We start from the raw sequence: 26,800 nt of genomic DNA, 5'->3' as shown, positions 1-26,800 counted from the left end.
AATGAAGATGGAAACACTCCGACTTCCTCCCTCATGAGATTACTGGGGAGAGAGTACTCTGGAATCCATTACTGCATCGTATAAATGTAGACTGTTAGAGAGTGGAATTCTACATAAAGAAGTGCAACAGGCTAGAAAGTCTCATTGGTTTGGGGAGAGTGGTAGTGGGTAGCATCCAAAATGCCAAAAAGCCCTTATTGTATATGGTTTCATGCACAAATTCATCTCACAGTGCATCTAAGAACAGTGGTAAAAGAAGTTAATAGGTAAAGTACTTTGCTAAACATTAAAGTTTTCATTTTTTTTAAACTCCTTACCTTCCATCTTAGAATCAGTACTAGGTTCTGGTTCTAAGGCAGAAAAGTGATAAGGGCTGGGTAATGGAAGTTAAAGGACTTGCCCAAGATCAAACAGCTAGGAAGTGTCCACCTAGCTGCCCTCCTTAAAGGGTTATCCAAAGGCTAGCAAATATCATTATTATTGTTGTCTATTATTATTGTTAATATTTTTAAGGGACTCTTCTAGAAAGTTCTCCAATCAACTTCATGAGCTAATCAAGTTGCCAGCCTTTGGGATTTTGGAAGGCACCTCTCTCCATCAAGTTTGGAGCTAGGATCGCAGATGTAGTGCTGGAAGAGATCTCCTAGGTCACTTCATCCAACTCCCTCATCTTACAGAAAAGGAAACAGAGGCCAGAGAAGTAAATGACTTGCCTAAAGTCACCCACCTAGTAAGGGAGGAACCCACTGATGATGAAAAGATAAGTATAACTCCTAGACTGAGGCTGACCCAGGGGGGCCAAGGAGCTCCTCCAAACTGACCAGTGTGCCCTGGAGCAGCCTTGGTGTCTTCAAACAAACTAGGAGCACCCGCCTCCCTCCCAAGGTCATTGTGAGGATCCAATGATAGAACATTGGGAAAATGTTTTGCAAACCTTATAACACTAGATGAACACAACTGGTTTAGTACCTTTGCCCCCATTCCACCCCAGTCTCTTCCCCTTAGCTCTAAGGTAGATATCATCAAAACAAAGGGACTCATCCTGGGGCTTCAACTTGTTCCTCAGTCACTCACTCAGAGCACCAAATTCCCCATCTGTCCATTCCACCAAGGGAGGTCTTCACATGATAGACATCCCCCCAAGTCCCACATTTGACACATGTCCTTCAGAAAGCCACGGCCACCTCCCCACTTCAATAAGGCACTGAAAAGGGGATTTAATGGAAAAGCCCAGTTTGCGTTCAATGAAATGACCTCCAGCTTATTTCTTCTGAGAGATTACCAACCCATGATTTCATCTGTGAGGTACAATTCCCAGTGTAGAAAGTCTCTCTACCAATACAAATCAACTTATCTTAATTTGTCCTGTTTCCTGATCCTTTCCATAAATGATGCTTTTGCAGTAATTGACTATGACTGGATGACCAAAAAAGGCTCAGGTTTGCTCTCTTTGTGCCAATGTAGACATTTAAAGACCCTGGCTTGGATTGAAAATCATTACATATTCAAAAATATAAAGACTTGATCCCTGGCTTACTTTTATTATAAATAAGCCTGCTTTGAAATTATATACACACTCTTTCATTGCAGTCTCGAGGCATATTTTTCAAATTCACTCTAAAAACCCATTTACTTGGCAGAGAAACAGCCTGACTCTGCACATTTGTCAAGGTCTCTTTCAGGAATTGGCTATGGTGGTTCCAGTGCAAAGTTAAGGGAAACACATGAAACAGTCTCTGGGGAAAACCAAACTGAAATGATTCCCAGGATCGTGGGATTTGGAGCTGGAAAGGCCGCTTGAAGTCATTTGTGTCATCACCTCATCTTTATCAATTCAGAAACCAATAGAGAAATGACTTCGTCCAGGTGCAGAGAATCGCAAGCTTCACCCTCAGGACCCCCTCCCTGAGGTCCCTTCCTTGAAGGGGTGGGACTGGACCTCAGGAGGCTCCGTTGGAGAAGGGAACCCAGGGCAGTCACCTGTTTGCTCTCCTGGGCTTCATCATTGTTGCCAGAAACAATCATCATGCAAGATGAAATCATCTCTATAACCTACACTGCCTTGGATAATTTCTCACCTTAAGGAAGCAAGACTTCATCATGCCCTGCGCCCTGGGTCAGGTACAGTCTGACACTCACTCTGCCCTGGTCAGCTTCCTTTTATGTACGTTCTCCCCCCTCCTTAGACTGTGAAGTAGCTCCTTGAGGACCGAGACAGTCTTACGTCTTTCTCTGTGTCCTAGCACTTAGCACAATGCTTGGCACATAGTAGGTGAATAGACAAATGTTTATTGCCTGACTACTAAAGCCCAAGAGCAAAGTCTTTAATTAAACCACAACATAATAATTAGGAAAAGAGACACAAATGAGCACTAACTTCCGGCACCTCTGGAAGAGGTATAATTCTCCTTCAATCACTCTAACTGCCCAAGATAGTGGGAGGGCACAGTATCTCAGCTCACGTTCCAAGTGGTGGGAGCTTAAAAGGTGGTATCATTCTCTTCTGAGAGAATTCTCTTTCTTTTTTAATGGGAGAACCATAATTTATTTCCTTTCATTCTCCAAAATAATACTACAATCAGTTGTTTCCAAGGGAATATATTCTTCTGGGAATATTTCCCAGCAGTCCTTTGGGGCAGGCTGGAAAATGACCAAAGCCCTTTCCTTGCCTCTGGTCATCATCACAGTCTAATGGAGTAGGTTTTCAGGCACCAAGATCACCATTCTACCAGGTGTTTTCTTGGTGTACCCTGACTGCAGAGCAATGGCTTTCTACTGGCTTCAATAACTAGAGCCTGCCATGATGGTTCAGGAATTAGAAAATGGAAAGGTGAAGGGAGATGGACATTCCTCTGCACTCTCAAAGTAGGAGGGGAAAATGGCAAATAACTTACTAGGTATGACAGACTCCGGGGAAGATTGTACGTGGGGAAACAAGAGGACACTGCTGTGGAAAAGCATCAGAAACAGACTCAGATGTGGAAGATACTTCAGCAAAGTGGCAATGGGAAACCTCCTCAGTTTGCCACTTAAGTCCTATCTAGACTCTGTCTTCTCTCCTTCCTCTTAGCAACATCAATCAATGAATCAACTGAGCATTCTAAGCAATCAAGAAAATGAAGGAGCATCCAATGGCTATAGATCATGGCCATATATATTATGAAGGGGGCAGAAAAGCGCAGGTCATAGTCCTTGTCTTCCACGAGTTTACAAGCTAGTCTGGAGAGGCAAATTTTGCACATACAATAAGCTTACACCCAAAAATCTATGGACAGTAATGCTCAAGCGGTATAGTTCATAGGATAATGGTGAAACCCTCCATCAGGAGCCCTCTCCACACTGTGACAAGGAAATCACTTTAAAAGACTGATATATATTAATTTAAGGTCACCAAGGAATTCAGCTATGTAATTCCTAAATGAAAACTCAAGTCCGCAGTCAACCTTTTATGGAGTTTAATTACAAACAGGAGGAAGAAAGGTATTAGAGATAGAGAGAGAGAGGGAGAGAGAAAGGGGAGAGAAGGGAATAGGGCTTAAATAGCCCTTCTGTTTAGGCTGGGCCAAAAGGCCCAAGCCCTTAGATAGCTGAGGCAAAGAAAAGAGATCAGTCCCTATCACTCATGTGACCAAAATGGAGAAACAGTCTCAGGGGCCTCCACCTCCAGCTTCCTTCAGAGCAAGCTTTTCAGAGCACCACCTCTCAGAGCAAAAACCTCTCCAACCCACCTCCAGTCCTCAGACCCTGCTATCTTTAAGGAAACCATCCAAGTTCCCTCCCCTCAGTTCTCACATCTACCAATCACTGTCCATGTCTTCCCTGTGCCAATGGTGGCTCTACCTTAACCCAGGACCGCCCAGAGGTCTGTGGTTTTGCACATGTCTGTTGAAGGTCATATTCTCAAATAATTAAATCTTGATCCTTTGCTGCAGCCCTTCCTAAATCCTGTTACCCTGAGTAGGGTGGAGATTGGAATAATTAAATTTTGATCTATGCTGCAGCCCTTTCCATTGTCAGCAAAAGGTTTCTGTCCTAAAGTAATCTTAAGAAGGGAGGAGGAGGAACCTCCCTTGTCAATGGGATTCACATTCCAATAGAGTTCCCACTAACAGTATGAAATTTTCCAAGTATGAAATTTCCCAATGGTGAAATTTCCAACATTTATAAGTCTAAGAAATTTTAAGGTTTACAACACATATGGTTTAGGATCTCTTAAGGGGGCATCTGCTCAAGGTTAATCATCAGGGGTTAGGACTTCTAGTAGTGTAGGTCCTGAGCCCCCAGCAGTGTGCTCTCCATTATTAATTAACCATTTGAACTCCATTTTTTAAAAGAGATTTACTGAGAAAGAAGAGTAGGGACAGTTGGACCTCCTTCCTCTCCCCCACAAACAAGAATACTTTCCTCAATTATATATGGAATCTGTAAATAGACTGGGTTTGTACTTAAGGTAGAAAGATCATGAAGAATGCAGGTAGAGAACATGTGCATCAAAGAAGACTCACCTGACTCCTGGCATTGGAAGTCCTTTTTCTTCCTTCAAAGGGTCCTCATGAAATTTCCTTTTAAATAGTCTTCTGGACAGGCAGCCTTGTTGGTCCAGACCTCTCTGCTATTGCTGGATTAGCCGTTCATGTGTTGGGCAAGGCAATTTCTCTCCTAGAATCTCCTCTCTCTCCTCTCATTTTTTAAGATATCAGGCAAAAGGTAAAAATGTCTGCTACTTCCCAGCTGCTGTGCTGGTCCCTCACCAGGCTTGGCTGCTGCTGGGCTATGCCACTCAGCTGCCACTCTCTATTATCTCTAGATGTTACAGGGCCACAAGGTTGCTTCCTAGTCATATGTTTGGGTGAAATGGGAGTTTGGGAGATAGCATGGATTGGAAATGACTAGAAGGTGACATGGAGAGCAGTTTCTGGGTAAGAGAAAATGGAAATTCCTCTATCAGATCTCATTGTCCCAAGGGCCAAGACTAGGATCCAGAGGGTGGGGGAAGAGGAGAATGACTAGAGTGTGATTATGTATTTCCCTCATGATATTCTTCACTAGGCTTCTCTTCATAATTCCTCCTTTGTTCTCTGTTCCAGCCTGGTCTCAGCTGCTCTGTAGGATGTCCAACCCCTTCAAATTCCTACCTTTGTCCTGGAAATTTTCCCAGTGATATGATATCAAAGGGGTTTTCCAGTTGTCTAGAAAGAGGAAGGAGAAGGAAAAAGGAGATTATTATAAGGATGGTGTCGAGCACTGGTCTGTGCAACCCTCTAGAGTCTGGAAAGTACATTGACAGTTGACATGGTTCCCCATTTAACCCTTGCCAGCATCCTTATCAAGGAGAAAACCCCTTTGTGAATAACCCTGTTTTACAGCAGAGACCCAGAACCCAAGCCCTCCTTGTCACCCCAACACCAGCATTCTTCTCCAACGCCCCAGGGGTTCTCCTGCAGAATGGTGCAGTGCTGGTGGCTAGCCCTCCACCACAAAAAGGAGAGGAGTTGGCATGTCACTCTCTCCTTACTGTTGTCACCATTCTCATGGTCAAGGTGGTTTCCACATCCAGATAATCTTTCTTTGGGGGGAAAAAGATTCCTGTTTTCTGCAGCTTCAATTCTGATTAAACAGAATTAGGTTGCCAGCTCCTCCCCATCCTCACTCAGGAAAATTCCAAAATCAGCCTTTAGGAGTCTTTGCTTTTCTATGGGATTTTAGCAGCAGTCCCTCTCCCCCAGATCCCCATCCTATGATCCCATGGTTACGAAGGACATTCAGTAGCATAGTGAGACTCTAACATAGTGCAATCACAGAGGACTTACTCGTATGCCACTGTTTGCTTTCCTTTTTTATCTCGAAAGACAAAAGCAGAGACTGGAACGGACAGCACAGAGAGGGTGGTGACTTGCTCTAGGACACACAGCTAGCACTGCTGGGTTTAAAACTCATGAGGTCTGACTCAGAATCCTTGTGTTTACACCTCTGAACCACACTATTCTGTTTATGGAGCTTGGGAACGTGGGGTTTGGAGAGGCCTTGTGGAACAAGTTCCTGCTTACTTTAGGAGGTGGAAAATGTATATTTGAGGTTGGGCTAACTTTATTGTCAGGGTCAGCTTGCCCTCTGAAATGAAAATGAATAACATTTCCCTGGAATAGCGGTCCACCGGCCATGCTTCCCCATGGCTCTTGCACCCCGATCCTCTTTTTCTCGTCAGGCCAGGTAGACCTTCTTCCCATCTTGCCCTTGAGGAAATGGTCACCCACATGGAGAACATTCGAGCTAGAAAAGACCTTTGAAGGCAGCTGGTTTCACTCCATTATTCTACAGATGATAGCATCATAGGCTTAGGGGAGTATGGAGAGGACCTGGAGGCTGTCTAATGAACTCTCTCATTTTATAGATGAGGAAAACAAGGCAGGTAGACTTCCCTAAGTTCACAGGAGCCCGGGCATTAAATGGCAGGGCCCAGATTCCACCTGACTTCCTGGGATGCTTGGCACAGCGCCTGGCACACAGTAGGTGACTTGCCTCGATGCCAGTCTCAGCCTTTTTTTCTCAGCCTCGTATCTGCATTTCAAAGTGGTTTCTTTCTTCACAGAAATAATCGGGAAGAGAGCAGAAACTAGGATGATCTTCTGGTTGCTAGCTTGGTCCTTCTTCCACGTGGCTCCCCTTGTTCCACAGTCTCTCTGGTCTCCTGGCCTCAGCGCTCCAAGCCAAATGCCAGCTGTTGGCTCCAGGTCACATGCCTTACTTTCTCCAAGGACAAAAGGGGGCTTAGAGCGTATTTTTAAAAATTACTCCTGGGGCTCAGGGGGCCGAAAAACAACGTCCTGATGAGCTAATTGGAAATTAATCAGAACCATGTGAAAACGATTGCACTCCAACACACTGGTTCAGAAATGAAGGAAAACGTGCCTCGCAGAAAAGATTTGGCCAAACCCATGTCATAAATGAAGACATTCCATGAACACGCCTGGATAGGAGTAACTGGGGGCGTCAGCAGGAGAAAAGAGAATTCTTAGGGTTGAATTGGGCTGAGTGAGTACCTGTGGAGCACGGGAAAGTCATGGATCTGACCCTCAAAGTCATGAAGGTGATGAGCTCAGAGTGGCCAGAGATGGGCACCCAGATGACCAGCCAAATGGAAATTCAGAGAAGGCTGAGTTGTAGTTTGCAGTGACCACTGAGTCTGCTGTGGGAAGCATCTGACCCTCATTCTCTACAATGCATGATTTTATACACACACAGCACACGTGCACACACGCACACATACACACACCCACACATACACACCCACCATTCATCCACTTATGTATATGATGGCTCACTCGTGGCTCCTTTTATTTCTTTCCAGCACTTTGGGCTTCTAGAAAGTCTGGAAGTTGGACTAAAATGAAATCTTGTGGTCTTTAAGTAAGTGAACAAGATAATGAGAGAGTCAGAGCCAGAGCCAGACAGAGAGAGTCAGACAGACAGACAAACAGAGAGAGAGAGAGAGAGAGAGAGAGACAGAGACAGAGACAGAGACAGAGACAGAGACAGAGACAGAGAGATAGGGAGGGAGAGAGAGGGAGAGAGAGGGAGACAGAGAGAGAGACAGAGAGAGAGACAGAGAGAGAGACAGAGAGAGAAAGAGACAGAGAGATAAATGATAGCTAGGAAGATACATAGAGAAATGAATAAATGAGGCAGACAGAGAGTAGCTGCATTTATATAGCATCTGAAGGTTTACAAAGCACTTTACAAAATCCTATTGGGATTCCCATTTTACAGATGAGGAAATTAAGAGTAGGGAGGTTAAGTGCCCACACAGTTATTAAATGAACTTCTGGGCACAATGAATAAACTGTTGTAGAAGGCCTTGGTGTGATTATTTGAAAGGTTTTGGGTCAATGGTAGTTATTATTGTTCATTGGTGGGTATATAGTGCTTTTATGATCATGAAGGGCTTTCCATATTTTCTCACACAGAATCCTTATCACACCCCTGTGAAATAGGTTCTATAGAGGTTCCTAAGTCCATTTCACAGATGAAAAAAAATTGGGTCTCAAAGAAATAAGGTGATTTGCCCAGTAACAAGGGGACTAAGTGTCAGTGGCAATATTTGGATTCGTCTCCTTGACTCCAGAGACACCACCATCCCATGGCTTCTAATCTACTGAAATAAATCATTTTAAAATTCTTTTGCCCAATATTCAATTCAACTAACCAAATATTTACTATAAACCTGTTGTCAAAAGTAAGAGACTGTGTCACTGTGAAAAGAAGCCAGGAAGACTTGGATTCCAGGCCTACCTCTGACCCATCCTCACTGTGTGGTCCGTACTAAGAACTAAAACTCTGGATGCCCCTGGATGCCTTTAGGTCCTAGAAGCTGTAGGACAGGGCCAATTGGCATTGTTAGAGGGAGCTTTCTCATTAGGAGTCTCTTAAACCAATGAAAAAGGCAGTTAGGTCTCAGAGCCTTACCAGCTATGTCATCCTGGGCAAGTCACTTAACCTTGTTGATCACAATTTCCTCATCTATAAAATAAGCCAGAGAAGAAAAAGGTGAACCTCCTCTCTATCCTTGCCAAGAAAACCCCATATGGGGTCCCAAAGAATTGAACATGACTGAAAACCAAATGAAGTCATAAGTCAAGTCCAAAAAGAAAAAACAAAAAGGAAATACAAAACACTTTGGTCAGTACTTGGAATCCAGGACAATTCCTGGCCTAGAGAAGCTGATAGTCTATTCTAGAAATGCAACATTTACACAGAGGAATGAATGAAGGACCTGATTGGTGGGGGTGGGATGAGGTTCCAGCCGCAGAGAATGCATAGTATTCTGTTTGCTGCCAGTCCCTTTCCATCTGCTCTCTATTTCCTGTTGACTTGATCTGACAAAAAGCTTTTTAATTAACTGCTAAGTCACAAGGACAAACTTCTTCCTCTCTTTTTTGGTGGTTTCTGAGAGAGAAGGAAAAAATTCTATGGCCCTGTTGGTGAGGAGAAAGGCAGCTGCAGAGGTAGAAACAGCAGTGGTGGCCAACCACTGCCATCTTATCTTCCCATCCTACCACCATATGGCCATGAACTCATGGTACTTCCTTATCTTCTGTCTCTGGGTTTATCCTTTTTCTGATCTTAGGCAAATGGATCTTAGAGGTGAAATCAACCAAGTTATGACCAGCCAATGATCCAAGAATCCCCTTGGCATCTGGAGTCAGTAGCAGAAATAGCCAAGCCAAATGAGAAGCCTCCATGACCCAATTCTGCCTCACTCAGAAAAGAACTTGGAGGGGGAGGCTTTGTAAGTGTGAGATTTAAAATAGCGAAGCCCATAAACTGTAGTGAGTTAAAGTGGTTGAGGTTATAAATTGTGATAGATATAAGAGAGGGTGAGTAAATTTGACTGCAGAAAATATGTTTCACTACAGTGTCTTGGTTTTTAAATCAAATATAAGGTGGTCGCCAGGGAAATATTCCCAATTATTCAAATACCCAAGTCAACTGGGTTTTATAGAGATTTTTAATTAATAATATAATGAGGAATTAGAGAAAGAGAGAAAGAGTAGGAAAGGAATAATTATGAAGGGCCTCAAGCCAATATGGCCTAGACCTGAGTCTTAAGAGAGAGAATCAGTCAGTCAGTCTTTTAACACTCACCACAAGGTCTACCTAAACAAGGATTCTAGTGACACCAGGCCAGCTCCATCTCAGCTGACTTCACCAGATAGACTTCCAGCCAGACCTCCTTAGAGATTGTCCTCCAAGATCTTCCCTTCTCCAGAGCCTCTCTCAAGAGATTCTTCCCAAGCAATCCTCATCAGAGATCCTCCAAAAGGATTTCTCCAAAAGGATATATATCCCCTCAAGAGATTCTGCTTTTTCTTATGTATGGGTTTTTCTCCCATGTCACCTCCCCTAAGTCCCTACATCTACCAATCACTGTAGATGCCTTCCAAAAGACTGCCCATTTAAATTCTTGCTAAGTCGACCAATCTCCTCAGTAAGTCTGAATCAGAAAAAATGCTGCTGTGTTGACCAATCTCCTCAGTAAGTCTGAACGAGAGAAAACACAGCTGAGTCAGCTAATCTCATCAAGAGAAAACTTGCCCGACCCTTTTAGGTACCTAGCATCCCATTGTATCAATTCTAAAAACAGGCCTGGCTCAAAGAATTCCTTGCCTTATTATAAGCATGGGTCCAAGTACTTTCATTGTTTAGCAAGGAGTTTTCTGCCCTAAAGCATTCTTAAGTACGGGTGGAATAGAGGTCCTCCCATTTCTGATCCTGGCGAGTTCTCACATCAACTTGGAAATGTTTCTCAGTAGGGAATTTGTTCCAATTAAGAATTCCCTGATGGGGAAATTTTTAACATTCACAAGTCTGAGAAATTTCAAGATTTACATAAGCAAGTACTTCAAGCTTGATCCTTGCTATATACTCTTAGTAATATCCCTTTTTACAATTAATTGCTGGTAATTGATTCAATGCTATTGGGGAAATAGTCATGAGTGATCAATAATGGGGGAACACATTGGATGGAGGCTTGTTAATAGTAGAACTCACCCCCACTCCCTAAAAGTTACCCCTGGAACACCAACAGGGGAAATAGTTGCCTTGTTCTGGCCCCCTGACCTACTAGTCTTAGTGTGAGTTGGGAAACTGAGCCCAGAGTCTGTGCTACACAAATAAAGTGTTTACAAAATGATTTCAAGAAACAAAATGAAAGGATTCACCTGGTGGTAGAGGTCAGGGGACAATCCAGAAGGGATTCCCATAGTAGCACCTAAACTGTCATTTGGACCCAATGGAGGTGATGAAGGACGTTATTCCAAAGGACCAGAGGAAGAGATGGAGGCCAGTTGGAGTAGCAGAGAATATGTGAAGGGGGAATATGTGTGAAAAAGGCTGGAAAGGTAGGTGGGAGCCCCTGGGGTGGGGGTGGGGGGATAGTTGATGCAAGGCTGCAGATTTTGTATCCTACAGGCAACAGGGAGCCATTGAAGAATACTGACTTAGGGGTGAGGATCTTCCCAGTCCTATGACACAAATCTCTCATTATCTTATTCCCTGATGGCGACTGGAGCTGATTCTTCTAAATTCACATTGCTCATTCAGCAGAGAAGACGCAGAATACCTTTATTCTCCATATAAGTCTCCGTCTTCCCCTGAGTCTACGGTTCCCTGATTAATCATATTTTCTTTACTCTGAGTTTTATTAAATTTTGACTGCATTTAAGGTCCTTGAGAGCAAGAGTTGTTTCCTTTTTGTCTTTGTGTATTGGGGGTCTGGCACAGAGAAGGTGTTTAATAACTTAATAAGTGCTTGTTGAATGAGGGACTGCAATACAATAGGTGTTGTTCACTGAGGGGCCCTTTCCTTTTGCCCCTGGCGTTGGCATTCGCTTTCCATGAAAATCACTGTCCTATTTCTCAAGCAAAAGGGAAGCTTGTTGAGGCCAAGAAGTGATTCTTTCTTGTCTTTATAGCCTGGCAAACAAGAGGGGCCTCATAAGTGCTGGTTGAAGAGGCCCATGAACGTTGACTAAATTGAATCCACGGCCATTCTTTTTCGTTTTCTTTCATCAAGAGGCTCCAGCACTTTTTGCTGTACGACAGCGCTATGAGCCAATGGAAGGGACAGATTCTTTTCCCCTCGACCCTGGGTCTCTCTCTGCAAACAGACATGAAAATGTTTCCTCTGTAGGAGTTCAAAGTAATGCAGTGCTACGACCCGATGGGCGATGCTCTCCCAACTAGGACTTGTGCCCTACAAAGTAAACACCATCGTGGGGATGAAACGACGCCCTGGAAGGACACATCGTGCACCCGCCTGCCCTCGTTGTGGAGACCATGCAAGGTCGCTGGACCTCATGGGGACTATCGCAAAGAAAATAAATGGAGATTACCATCACGGAGCTCGTGTCCCTTCCTGCTGATAGTTCGGCAAACATGAAAGAGATGTCGCAGAGGAGATGTTTACAACCACGCAAAGTGCTCGATCCGCTGGGGCTGGGGCTGGCGCTGGCGCTGGGCTGCTCAGGCTTGTGATGAGAAGGAAAACCATTCTGTTTGACTTACGTTTATCAGAAACGTTTATCGTTGTTGCTAAGATTGTTTAGAATGGGCCATGAGATAACACACGCACATGTACATACTCCGACATGCAAGCCACACATGTACATGTATACATACTTGTACCCGGCCCTGCACACACATGGAAACACACAGAAGTTCTTGGTTACTTTTGCTTTTTCCTAATTTGAAAAACAAAACAAAACCGAGGAAGGATGTTATCTTCCAAGAGCCAAAGAATCTCCCCCTAAAGTTCTTTTTACAGCGTCTTTGAAGGACTCTATAATGGAGCCACTTTTAAAACAGTGGGACACGCTAATCTTCTTTCTCCATTAAAAATAATTCCATCTTAAACATTTGCTCTTGGGCCTCCTCAGCAGCACAGATTTATGGCGTGGGGCTTCTGGAGGGACAGGAAGCTGATAATAGATGTTTAGGAAATGAGACTCGGTGGGAAGTCCAGAGCTTCTGGGGAGGGGGGTCCCTTATTGCTAACAAAAGGCCATGATAAGATGGAAAGTAAAGCACTTAGACTTAATCCGGGAATTGCTCTAAAATGCTGGGGGATGAGAAGGCTGAAGGACCAGAGAGCCTCCCTCCCTCCCTCCCCCCAAGACGTTCTCTTTGGGTGGTCAGTCAGTTCTCTCCTACTGTCCCTGGCTGACTACAGTAAATGTTCTCCCAGCCTGCCCTGCCCAGGTCAGAGCCCTCTACTCCAAACCCATCCCTCCTTTCATTTCCTGTGGCTCCTGGGAATCAGAGAAGAGAGAAAACGGTGCCTGTGGCCTCCCTTCCTTCCACCACTCCCCAAAGCAGAGCCCAGCCATGCTGTCTCCCCCTCGCCATTGGCGAGCGGCCCCGACTCTTCCCTCTGTGGCCACCTTCTGCTCATGCTCTTCTTGCCCTCCCTCAAGCCTTAGGCACCACCCCACATCTCTCCTTCCAGGCCGGATGATCTCCCCTTCCTCCAAAGCCCTTCTGTCTGAATCTTCAAATGTGGCTGGTTTGAAAAGTCCTGGTAGGGCATCAATGTTCCCTTCGGGCTGGGACCCTTGTGTCTAAGGCCAGTTGTCAACCTTCTGCTCGCCTTTTCAAGCCCGTCCTCACTTGACTCATTTCCACCTTCCTGCCCTCCCTAGTGCTTTGCAATCCAATGACACCCGCCTCTGGTGGTCCCTTAAACAAAGACCCTCCATTTCTCGGCTCCAGCCTGGCTGTCCCCCATGCCTGGAATGGCCTCTCTCTTTGCCTCTGCCCACTGGCCGCCCTGCCTTCAAGCCCCGGCTCCTCTCCTGAATGTCAGTGCCTTCCTCCCGGGAAGATCTCCAGTTCCTGCCATCAGTTTCTCGTGTGTATGAAGCGGTTTGCCGGAGCCTCTCCTGTTAGACTGGGAGCTCCTTGAGGGCAAGGATGGTCCCATCTCATAATCCCCAGACTGTAGCACCGGGCCTAGCTCGGCCCAGCACCTGACCAGTGTTCCATGACTTGATTTGACTTGTGCAGAGAGAGCTGGGCTGAAAACGAGAAGACCGAAGGGAGCCGTGAGAGCCGTCTGCAGTCTTATTGCAGTGACATGCAGGATCTTTAGTTTTATTAATCCATTGATGGGTTTGTAACAACAGCTGCTTGTCACTTCTCATGGCACTGTAGTATTCCACCTTAGTCATATACTACCACTTGCTTAGGCAGCCCAACGGATGGGCATTTCCTCAATTTCCAGGTGGTTGTTTTTTCACTAGGCCTGGAGATGGGAGGTCCTAGGTTCAAATCTGGCCTCAGACACTTCTCAGCTGTGTGACTGGGCAAGTCACTTGACCCCCATTGCCTAGCCCTTGCCACTCTTCTGCCTTGGAACCAATACCCAGTATTGACTCCAAGACGGAAGGTAAGGGTTAAAAAAAAAGAATATAAGACTAAAACTTAGCTTAAAAATAAAAAGAGGGGGCAGCTGGGTGTCTTGGTGGATGGAGAGCTAGCCAGGTCTAGAGATGGGAGGTCCTGGGTTCAAATCTGACCTCAGACACGTCCTAGCTGTGTAAACCTGGGCAAGTCACTTAACCCTCATTGCTTAGCCCTTACCACTCTTCTGCCTTGGAACCAATGCACCATATTGATTCAAAAGTGAAAGGTGAGGGTTTTAAAAATAAATACATTTAAAAATTAAACAAGAATAATTTATTAATTTGGAATTCAGATTGAACAGCTGGGGAGACAGTGTGTGGGAAGAGCCTCTAAGAGGAGATGAGTTCTGGGCTTTATATACCCTATATCAACAGGTCCTAGGTGACTAGAGAAAGGATGATGATGGCATGTTCCTGGGTCTCTGGAACCCGAGATGGGTCGTGTGGTTTTGTCCTGTGCCTCAAAGTCAAAAGGGGTGAACTGTCCAGTTTAGAGGATAATCAGATCCCTGGGACATAAAGTAGATGTTTATCAGGAGCAAGCTGGGAGGCGCCTATCTGTGCTCATCAAGAATGAAGGGAGAGGCCAGAAAAAGCCTCAAAATCACCTTCATAGCATTTCAGAAATACAAGGAGGAAATGAGTCTTTTATGTACTCTAATAATCTGGGGTGTTAGGGGATCTGTACCCCCATATCACTATTACTAGGTCAAAAGGCATACAAAGATGGGTAACTCTTTGAGCATAATTCCAGATAGCTCTCCAAAATGGCGGATCAGTTCATAGTTCACAGAGTGTATCCGTCGGTGTCCCTATTTTTCCACATCCCTTCCGGAATTCAGTAGCAGATGAATTTACAAGTGAATTTTCCCAAACATTTAGATATTATCTAATTCCAATATTAAATACATTATTGGGGGCAATTGGTAGAGAAAGAGTCTGCCAAACTCCTTTTATGAAACAAATATGGTGCTAAACCAGGAAGAGCAAAAACAGAAAGAAAATGATTCACTAATTTCCTTAATGATTCGAGATGGCAAAATCCTAAATAAAAAAACAACAACAACAACCAGGAGACGAGAACAATCTGGCACAAAGATTATACAATATCATCAAACAGAACATGTACCAGGAATATAAGAATCTTGAGGGTAGGCACGGTTTGCATTTCTGTCTTATGTCCCTGTATCTGGTGCTTCATCAATTGAATCAAATGACTCTTTTGTAAAGGAATTCGATTTGGGATGCTAGGATGATTGATGTGACACCAGAAGGGATTCCAAAGGTTGCCTAATCCATGTAGCTAATTAAACAGATAAGGACACTGAAGCCCTCACAATGGAAGTGACTTAGGCAGTGACCCAAATCTTCTCCCTCCATATCCACTGCTCTGGGCTCCAAAGGGAAAAGAAAACAGCCCAGGAACAGTGCACTGAAGTTGCCAAGAGGCAGATTTAGGCTTGACTTCAAGAATTTACTCATAATGAGAGCAGAATGGGCTGCCTGCTGTGCCTTGGGTTTTGCCTCCCTAGAGGTCTTGTATGAATGGGCAGGACAACTCTTCATAGAACGTCTGAAGCAGAGACCCTCAGCGATTCTTTGCTTCTGAGATCCTTCAATGCCTCGGCTTTAAGAGTCATGATCCTACTGAAATGGGAAGTCAACCAATCAACATGCATTTATTAAGCCCCTACTACAATCCAGGTACCGTGATAAGTGCTGGGATTACAAAGAAAGGCACAAAACAGTCCTGCTCCTGAGAAGCTCACAGTCTAATGGGGGAGACAAGTAAGCAATTACATGTAAAGAAGGTAGAGATGGGAATCATGGAGATGATCACCAGAGAGAGGGGCTGCCATTAAATGGGATCAGGAAAGGTTTCCTATACAAGGAGGGATGGTAGCTTGGACCTGAAGGAATCCAGGATAGCCAAGAGATGGAGAGCATTCCAGACACGATGGACCACCAGTGGCAGAAAATGCCCCAAGTCATCAGATGAAACATCTCCCTAAAGTCTGTACCTGCTCACCATTTGTGGCTATTGTCTGTGTTCTCCCAACAATCCTATGTGAAGGATGCATACAATGCACTGGAGGCCATCCTCTTTCCTTTTCCTTTTTTAAACATCCAGAGGATTTCAGCACAGCACACAGGCTGTCTCTCTGTCCCTTGTCCTCTCTACATGCAAGCTCTCCTTTTTCTGGCATGCCTACTCCTGCCTAGATTGTTTAGGTCACTTCTTACACACAAGTCCATGTTGGGAATGGTGGGTCCTCCTCATTTCAGCCACTAGCTTATGGATTATTTTCACCACAAGTGCAGGTCATTTGGGAGTTGATCACAGCTTTACTGGCAGGATTGATCTCATAATCTCAGAATTCAAATACTATGTACAAGATCTATACCGGTTTAAAAAAAGACTACCTCAGAGGAAAGCACTCACAGCACAGTGGAGGAGGACAAGAAAAGGACCCTAGTCTTGGGGGCTACTAAGCCTTATTTTTATTGTAGAGTATAGGTGGACAGTATCTGGAGCAAAACTGGGATTTTGTCTTATAAATCAATTCACAGTTTCATTGATGGAGGGACTGTCTACAATCTTGGAGCTAACCCATCGACATCTTTTCCTTCATTAAATGCTATGCATGTAATTTCATAAAACATTGCTTGTGTAAGGAGCAGCACTCAGGTCGTCTGTCCTCTATCCTTCTCTGTAGCTCCATGATTAGTTTGCCTCCTTTTGGGGTCATCAGTTTTCTTTATGGTTGCTTTAAGACCATTACTTGTCTGCCTCATGATCTTGACCTTGTTGTCTTTTTTTTTAAATATTTTATTTGATCATTTCCAAGCATTATTCATTAAAGACATAGATCATTTACTTTTCCTCCCCCCCCTCCATAGCCGACGCGTAAATCCACTGTGCATTACATGTTTTCTTGATTTGAACCCATTGCTATGTTGATAATATTTGCATTAGAGTGTTCATTTAGAGTCCATCCTCTGTCATGTCCCCTCAACCTCTGTATTCAGGCAGTTGCTTTTCCTCGGTGTTTCTACTCCCACAGTTTATCCTCTGCTTATGAATGGTGTTTTTTTCTCCTGGATCCCTGCAAGTTGTTCAGGGACATTACACCGCCACTAATGGAGAAGTCCATTACGTTCGATTATACCACAGTGTATTAGTCTCTGTGTACAATGTTGTCCTGGTTCTGTTCCTCTCGCTCTACATCACTTCCTGGAGGTTGTTCCAGTTTCCATGGAACTTCTCCACTTTATTATTCCTTTTAGCACAATAGTATTCCATCACCAACATATACCACAGTTTGTTCAGCCATTCCCCAATTGATGGGCATCCCCTCGTTTTCCAGTTTTTGGCCACCACAAAGAGCGCAGCTATGAATATTTTTGTACAAGTCTTTTTGTCCATTATCTCTTTGTGGTACAGACCCAGCAGTGCTATGGCTGGGTCAAAGGGTAGATATTCTTTTGTCGCCCTTTGGGCATAGTTCCAAATTGCCCTCCAGAATGGTTGGATCAGTTCACAACTCCACCAGTAATGCATTAATGTCCCCACTTTGCCACATCCCCTCCAGCATTCATTACTTTCCATAACTGTCATGTTAGCCAGTCTGCTAGGTGTGAGGTGATACCTCAGAGTTGTTTTGATTTGCATCTCTCTGATTATAAGAGATTTAGAACACTTTTTCATGTGCTTATTAATAGTTTTGATTTCTTTATCTGAGAACTGCCTATCCATGTCCCTTGCCCATTTATCAATTGGAGGATGGCCTGATTTTTTTTGTACAGTGGATTTAGCTCTTTATAAATTTGAGTAATTAAACCTTTGTCAGAGGTTTCTCTGAAGATTTTTTCCCAGTTTGTTGTTTCCCTTCTGATTTTAGTTACATTGGTTTTGTTTGTACAAAAGCCTTTTAATTTGATGTGGTCAAAATTATTTATTTTACATTTTGTGATTCTTTCTATGTCTTGCTTGGTTTTAAAGCCTTTCCCCTCCCAAAGGTCTGGCATGTATACTATTCTGTGTTTACCCAATTTACTTATGGTTTCCTTCTTTATGTTTAAGTCACTCACCCATTTTGAATTTATCTTGGTGTAGGGTGTGAGGTGTTGATCTATTCCTAGTCTCTCCCACACTGTCTTCCAATTTTCCCAGCAGTTTTTATCGAATAGTGGATTTTTGTCCCAAAAGCTGGGATCTTTGGGTTTATCGTATACTGTCTTGCTGAGGTCGCTTTCCCCCAGTCTATTCCACTGATCTTCCTTTCTGTTTCTTAGCCAGTACCAAATTGTTTTGATGACTGCTGCTTTGTAATATAGTTTAAGTTGACCTTGTTGTCTTGATGGCTGTGGCAAAGCATGAGAAGCTTAGGTAGGTCGTACACCAGCCTGGGTCCTGAACCACTGTCTTTCCCCTCTCACCCAGATCTCATAATTTTCTCTTACTCAGATGTGTCCAAGACTCATCTTAGTTTTCCTGGATGGCAGCCTTGTCTTCTGCACTTTCATATGGAATTCTGTGGGATAGAGGCACAGAGAGGACATGGCTTTGTCCCCAACCGTGGACACAAAGAATTTCAAATATGTGGCCAAGGTTCATGATCCAAGGATCAACGTGGCTACATTCAGAGAGGCTCATCAACAAAATATTTGGCCCCAAAGTTATGATGCTTTGACCAAAGGAACTCCAGAAACCAAGGCAATGAAGGGCTATAATACTGGCTGATGAAGGCAGGATTCTTGCTGATAGTGTGAGAGTTTTAAAGCAAAAGTTCCTACTGTGTGCTCTGCTCTGTGGTTGATCCACAGGTCTAAAATGTGTGCCCTTATTTCATGATAGCCACATTTCAGAAAGGTCATGCTGTTTGCAGCCAGGGAGAAGAGTCCAAATTCTCTAGACATGGGAGAGGGTTGAGTGGCCCACTACTGGCTGCCATGGGAAAATCTGACCTTTCTGTCCAATAAGAGGTGCCAGGCTCCATTTGGAACAAACAGTTTCTTTTCCACACTGATTTTCTCTTGGCATTCCACATCCTCCCTTACGGTAAACCATTATCAAGTGGGCTCAAACAGAGCCCATCTATTCCAGTTCCCCACCAGGGAGCAGGAATTAAGATCGATTTGTTTCCCAGCTGTGACTTAGGAGTGGTTTCTAAATGGAATCTTCCCAGAATGGAGCCAGATGATTTGAGAGGACCCCAGGGAAAGCTGATCACACCACCCTTGCCAAGCAAGCAGGGACAAAAACCCTGCCCATACAGGGGGATTGAGCTGGGAAAGGAAGAAAGGTTGAGATCAAGGATTTCTCTGGCAATTCTGAGACCTCCTAGGATCCTGGGACTGTTTGCACTTTGATGTTAATTGTTGACAAAAAACCAAAGCATCTCAGCTGGAAGGCATTTAAGAGACCATCTAGCCCCAGCCCCTGATTTTACAGACCAGGAAACTGAGGCTGATAGGGATTGTAAGTTGTCCAAGCCCACCTAGTAAGTTATCTTTGCATGTCTAATACGTAGCACAGTGCCTGGTATGTCTTTGATGGCTTGTTATTGATTTTTGATTTGGAGACAGGGTTGGCTTTATGACCCAGGACTCTCATCCAGGCCCTTTCCCTCAGCAGCACAAAGTCTCTAGGGAAGGAGCAATGTAATGGGATGACTCATAAGACCCATCATGCCATGGGTAGGTGGAAATAGGGGGGTAGCAAGCAGGAAGTGGTATGTGTCTGGAGCACGAATTGGTCCCAGTATGGGTGAGGCCAGGCAAATATCTTAATGGAATATAAATGTTGAGTTCCAAACTATTTGCAAGGTCACCCCACCCGCCTGTAGAAGTCAAATCTCCATGGAAGATAGCAGGAGGTTTATATAATGTTGGTTTTGATTTACTCTACTTTTTAATTTTAACTCCCTTCTCTGTTACACATTCAGAGTTTGGTGGATTTTAAATGAATTCTTGGGATCATTTGCAACCTTGTCCTTGCTTACCAGCACCAGAGCTATCATGGAATAATACTAGCATGGTGATAATTACATCAAGTGTCTGTAATTTCATCCATATGCACATTCCTGACATGGGAACTCTTTCCAATGACTCAGTTTGCAACCCTTCTGTGACTTAGGCTTAATTGACCTCACCAGAGTCACAAAGGTAGAGTCAGGAATGACACTTGAACCTTGGCTCTTCCTAAAGCAAGTAGCACCAACTCTAGGGAATATGGGAAATTGGCCTCTACTGAAATGAATCAACATTCTCAAGAATGCCCAAGTTGGAAAAGTCATCCCATTCACTCACTTTCCTCCATGAAGAGCCCAGGAGATTGTCTTTTTCCAGTACATGTCTTGGATTCCAGTCAAAAGAAGGAAGGAAGTAGCTGGGCAACCAGGCAAGGAGCAGAGTTGTTTGTCACATGTCATTTTCACTTGGTTGACCCATATTTTTTCTACCATGTTGAAATTCTCCACAGTTCCTGGTGACTCTGTTTTCCACCTTGTATCGTTCCCCATCATGGCTTGTGGCCACAGCAGTCTACATGCAAACAAGTGCTCTGCATATACCACTGTTGCCACATGACAAAACTTTACTATGTCCATTGAGACATTAGGAAGAAGATATCTGATGGAAGGAAGAAAGAAAAAATGTTAAAAATTAAAATGAGAATTCAATAAAAGGTTTAAAGGCAGATTATACTTTGTCTTTTCTTTGCTTCCATTTCCCAGTAGAATGTTTCCTGCTCCCCTAATGGCAAGAATCACAGTCTCCCTTGGGGAAAAGTGGGTAAGATTCTAGAGATTTCTACCAAAGCCTGCAGAAATCCCCATTTCAGACAACCCACTAGCTTATATATATCGAACACGAGCAAATATAAACTAACATACTTGCAAGGTTAGAATTGCCTTTCAGAGTCAAGGATAGAAAAAGAATTCATAACCAAACAAGAGCAGAGGCAAAACCATAGAGATGAAATGGGCACTTTTCATTACATAAAAGTAAAATGTTTTGCACAAATAAAACCAATATATAATTATAGAGGAATAATTAAAAGGGAAAATTTTTTGCTAGAAATAGTCCCTGATAAAGTTCTTATTTCTAAGATATATAAGACACTAATTCAAATAAGAATTATAAAATTAAGAACTTCCCAATTGATAAGTGGTCAAAAGATCAATATATGCAGTTATCAAAGGAAGAAATCCACGTTATTCAGTAACCGTATGAAAACACACTCCAAAGCACTAACAATTAGAGAAATGCAAATTAAAGAAACTTAGAAATTCCATCTTATACACGCTTGGTTGCTAGAGTTAATAAAAAAGGAAAATGGGGGCAGCTAGAAAACCAGTTGTAGAGATTGAAGGTCCTGGATTCAATTCTGTTTCCAGATACTTCCTAGCTGGGTGACCCTGGGCAAGTCACTTAATCCCCATTGCCTAGCCCTTACCACATCCTTCTGCCTTGGAACAAATACTTAGTATTAATTCTAAGAGAGAAGATAAAGAGTTTTTATTTTTTTTTAAAGGAAAAAGCTAAATGTTTGAGGGACTAAAGGAAAATGGACAAGTTAATGCCCGGAAGGTGAACCTATAAATTGCTAGAGTTGTTCTGGAAAGCAATCTGGAACTCCATCCACAACAGTAGTAAATTGTGTTTGTCCTTTGACCAAATGATACCACTAGTAGGTCTATATTCCAAAGGGATCAAAGGATGAGTAATGGGACTTTGATGCACAAAAGCATTTCTAATAGCTCTTTTCCAGGTATCAAGGAACTAGAAACTAAGAAGTGGTCATCAACTGGACCACTATTACTATTACTATTTCTGAGCTATAAAAAATGATGAAGGGAGTAACTTGGGAGGACTTGTCAGTATGAACTGATGTAAACTGTCGTGAGGAAAACAGTTTCTAGAATAACAATGTTATAAAGACAACCTAGAAAGATGTAAGAACTCTGATCAATTCAACAATCAACCATGATTCTAGAGGACCTATATTGAAGAACAATGAATCAGGCTACAGAACGAGGCATCATTTTTGAAGAAATTTGTTTTGCTTGACTATACATATTGGTTAAAAGGGTTTTCTTTTTCTCTTCTTTTTTTTCTTTTCATTGAGGGAAATGAAAAAGAGAAAAATCATTTAATGCTTAATCATTGAAAAGCAGAAAATAAATAATTTTAAAAATATAATATCATTGAGGGCAGAAACTCTCTCTTGTCTCTCTTAAAATTCTTTCTGGTTTTTAGACTCCTCCTAGCGCCAGAGATTTGGAGAAAATGATCTCTTGAGACCCCTTCCAACTCTAAGACTATGACTCAGACAGTGATAACCACTGGCATTGATAGGACCATTTAAATATGATAGATATGATCAGCTCTGAGCCTCACAATAACTCTGTAAAGGAGATGCTATCATTTTTTATTTATAGTTTGCAGTTGAGGAAACTGAGGCTGTAAGTGCAGAGATGAGCCTCCTAGGGTCACAGACTTTTCAGAGATAGTATTTAATCTGATGTCATCCTAAGGCCAGTATTCTGTCCATTCAACAACTTGGTCTCTTTATAATTATAGAATCTTTGGCTACTACCTACAGTCACCAAAATTGAGTCAGAGAGGCAGCTGGGTGGCAGAGAGAATCAAGTCTAGAGATGGGAAATCTTGGGTTCAAATCCTACCTCAGACACTTCCTAGCTGTGTGACTCTGGGAAAGTCACTTTACCCCCATTACCTACCCCTTATTACTCTTTTGCCTTTCAATGAACACATAGTATTGATTCTAAGACAGAAGGGAAGAGGTTTAAAAAAGGAAGTCAGGATGCACAGATAAGAGCAAAATTGGGTGACTTGGATTTTGGAAGGTGACTTCTCTTATTCAGTCAACAGAGAGCATCTATTAAGCACCTTAGGTGTGCCAGGCACTATGCTATGTGCTAGGGATACAGAACAAACAAACAAAACCCCAAATATTCTAGTCTTTCGAGGACCTTAAACATCACCTTATTTTAGGAAGGACTCGGATAACTTAGAGAATGTCCAAAAAAGAGAAATTGGAAAGACAAAGAGGGAGAAGATGAAGGAGTTCTAAAGAAGAGAACACAACATGAAGGGCTCTAGAGAGGGCCACAGGGCACAGGAATAATTATTAAAAATAATGATGATAATAATTGTCATTTACATAGTAACTGAATGTTTACAAAGACCTTTACAAATATCACAGAAAACAATATTATACATATCAATAAATATAAAATGGAGAAATCAAACTATGAAGGGATTGGGGAGTGCACTAGCACCTGGAAGAGTCAAACTGATGCAAAAAAAAAAAAAAAGCCCAGATCATAGGTACAGAATTGCAGCACTCCATCTATCATACTGCTATCAGCTCAGTTCTATCACCTGGGCTCAAAGGCAAAGACCCAGACATCTTGATCTTGTATACCATTGTGTAAGCCCTCGCTATACTGGATAGGCTGAATGGTTCCATCCTAGTCCATGTGGGCTGAAGTCATGTGTTCCCATCCTCAGTGTTCCAAAAAGCAGTTACAGAACCTGTTGCACCCTGCCCTCCCCCCAGCAGCTCTTTGGTTGTTTCAGCCTACAGGTCATCCAACACTGAACTTTAGTATCCACTGGGAATGGCTCCAAAGAAGGGTTAGACTCTCTGTTTTTGCTTCGCTGGACTCAACTAAAAAGTGGCCCCAACAAACATCAGACCATTGACATTTGGAAGGGATTACCAAGCAAGTCTCTACCCATTCATTAAGACCTCAGGGCTCCAGGAAGCACCTGCCAAAATAATTAGATGAGATCCATTAAGATCAATTTGTTAATTTTTAATGGAGCTCCAAAATGTCTCAGTCAATTACCAAAACCCTTTGAAGCTACTTTATTTCCTCCCCTTGGTCTCTCCCTGCACTTGAACAAGCTGAATTTGTCTTAAATCATTTCCATTCCTCTTTTTACTTCATGGAGACACCACTAAGTCGCTGCTATTAATACCAAGAACCAAAGAAGTCCATAAAATGGAAGATCAAATATACTAGAAGAATGTTACATAATGTGACAGGGCTTTTAAAGCCACCAGATTGCCAGATTCCACTTTTTTAAAACCCTCAAAGATACAGGATAGAGAAGTGGGCACCTTCTTCTTCAAATTCACATTATTCTCTTAATCAAGACCTTTGCCTAAATTTGGGTATTATTCCTCCTCTAAATAATGTCAAAAACTTCACGTGCATTCAGTAACTATTCTGGGCTAATCCTCCAATGAGGACATCTTCTACAGGTAATCCTATGTGCCTGTGCTCCTCAAATGCTCACTCGTGAATCCTCCACCCATTTGTTTTCCATTAGTTATCAGGCAGGAGACATGATAAGCCATTAGCAAAAGCATTTATTAAAAGGAATAATAAAAGCAGTAACTCAGCATAAACCTGGAGCACTGGCCAGACCATAGAATCTGAGAAACCGTCTAGTTCACACCATACATCGGCAGAGATCCTTCCTTTGACCATGTATCCAACAAGTGCTCATTCAGTCATTGCTTGAAGCTCCAGTGAAAGAATACATCATTCCCTGGCTTTGAGGTACTCCTATTGCTAGGAAGTTTTTCCTTCCCTCAAACCTAAATGTGCTTCACCGTAAATTCCAAATATTGGCTCCAGTTCTCTCCCCTGGGGCCAAGTGGATCCACACAATCATTCTTCAGATACATCAATTTTCTTTTGTCTAAATTAATCGTCCTCAAGTCCTTTGATGACATGGTATCAAAGTCCTTCACCATCATGATCACCCATCCATGGATCAATTCATGGGATCAAAAGGCCATTTAGAGATGATCGGTCCCTTAGAAATCATCACTAGGTCAACCATATCATGTTACAAATATGGAGACCAAAGCCTAGAGCAGTAAAGTCACACAATGAGCAATAACAGAGCCACGATTCAAATCTTTGCCTTTTAACTCCAATCTGGGGTTATTCGTTTTAATTTTTTTAATTATGCATTGATTTTCTCTCATTCCCTCCTCCCATCATTGAGAAAGAAAAAAAGGAAAAACAATACTCTTTTAACAAATCTGCATAAATACTTCAAATACATTCTCACATTGGCCACATGTGAAAATGTGTGTCTCATTCTGTTGAGTCCATCACCACTCTTTCGGGAGAAAGACAGCATTCCTCACCTTGGGTTCTCTGAAATGATTAGAAAACTTGTTCTAAATAGTTATTTGTTTTAGATATTTGTTGTAAAGCTGTTTTGTTTTACCAACTACCTGTAATAACAAATTTTCCCATTTGCTGAAGTTATATCATCCAAAAGGTCTCCCTTCATCTCTCCTCTCTCCCTTCCCAGAGCTGATAAGCAATTTGGTCATGCAATATTATCATGCAAAACATATTTCCATGTTGTTTATTTTTATAACAGAATACTCATATAAAACTAAAACCCCCAAATAAAAACACAAATAAACTAAAATGGAAAATCACATACTTTGTCTGCATTCCAACTCCAGCAGTTCTTTCTCTGGAAATGGATGGCATTGTTTGTCATAAGACCCTCAGAATTGCCCTGGATCGTTGTATTGTTGAAAGTAGCTAAGTCACAGCTGATCATTTCACAATACTGCCATTACTGTGTACAATGTTCTTCTGGTTCTGCTTATTTCATACTGCATCAGTTCATACAGGTCTTTCCAGCTCTTTCTGAAATTATCCTATTCATCATTCCTTCCAGCACAATAATTTTCCATCACCATCATACATCATAATTTTTCAGCCATTCCCCAGTTGATGGATATCCCCTCAATTTTCAATTCTTTGCCATCATAAAAAGAGTTCCTATAAATATTTTTGTACAAGTAGGCCTTTCCCCACTTTTTTTATTTCTTTGGTATACAGACCTAATAGTAGTCTTACTGGATCACAGGGTATGCGTTATTTAAAAGCCCTTTGGGCATAGTTCCAAATTGCCCTCCAGAATGGTTGTATCAATTCACACCTCCACCAACAATGCATTAGTGTCCCAATTTTGCCACATCCCCTCCAGCATTTATCACTTTCTTTCACTGTCATATTGGCCAATTTGATAGGTATGAGGCTGTACCTCAGAGTTATTCCAATTAGCATTCCTCTATTCCAGAATGATTTAGAATATTTTTTCATATAATTATTAAAAGCTTTGATTTCTTCATCTGAAAACTGCTTGTTATATCCTTTGACTATTTGTCAATTGGAGAATGGCTTGTATTGGTATAAATTTGACTTAAGTCTCTATAGACTTGAAAAGTAAGAACTTTTGTCAGAGAAATTTGATATAAACTTTTTCCTAGTTTATCATTTCCCGTCTAATATTGGTCACATTCCTTTGGTTTATACAAAGCCTTTTAAATTTAATATAGTCAAAGTTTATTCTTTTATATCTTATAGTAGTTATTTGTTTTAAACTGTTGTTGTTATTGTATAAATAGTTCTCCTAGCTCTGCCTGTCCAGGTTTCTCTGAGACCCTCCATCATTAATTCCATTTAGCACAATAGTATTCTATTACATTTATATACCATAATTTGCTAGACTATTCTTTAATTAATGCATGAGCCTCAGTCAGGAGTGAAGGATTGAATGACTGAGGGAACAAAGTTGTGATCATTCCAGTACATCAATTCATTAAGCAATGCCTGTCAATTGCCTAATAAATCAGGATCAGGCTCCTTCCTCAGCTTAGTGCTGGACCTTGAATACAAGAGGAGACGATGTATATACTGCATACACTTGTTGTAATTAACAATTAATTAAATAAGAACAATTAATTAAGAGGAAACAATGCAATA

General features: G+C 42.4%; 1 long non-coding RNA gene across 1 annotated transcript in view; it reads right to left on the bottom strand.

The window, feature by feature from the left end:
* Nucleotides 1-26,800, bottom strand: part of LOC107650219 (uncharacterized) — a 70,021-nt gene that overhangs the window by 30,728 nt on the left and 12,493 nt on the right. Inside the window, exons 2-3 of the long non-coding RNA XR_008912537.1 lie at nt 20,271-20,591; nt 4,506-5,189 (exon numbers count right to left, since the gene is read on the bottom strand). This is a non-coding gene — a long non-coding RNA (uncharacterized LOC107650219). The remainder of the gene's footprint in view (nt 1-4,505; nt 5,190-20,270; nt 20,592-26,800) is intronic.

This window comes from Monodelphis domestica, chromosome 5 (genome assembly GCF_027887165.1).
Source record: "Monodelphis domestica isolate mMonDom1 chromosome 5, mMonDom1.pri, whole genome shotgun sequence".
NCBI classification, from domain to species: Eukaryota; Metazoa; Chordata; class Mammalia; order Didelphimorphia; family Didelphidae; genus Monodelphis; species Monodelphis domestica.
The sequence above is the reverse complement of the archived record's forward strand: the minus strand, read 5'-3'. Positions and strand labels throughout refer to the sequence as shown.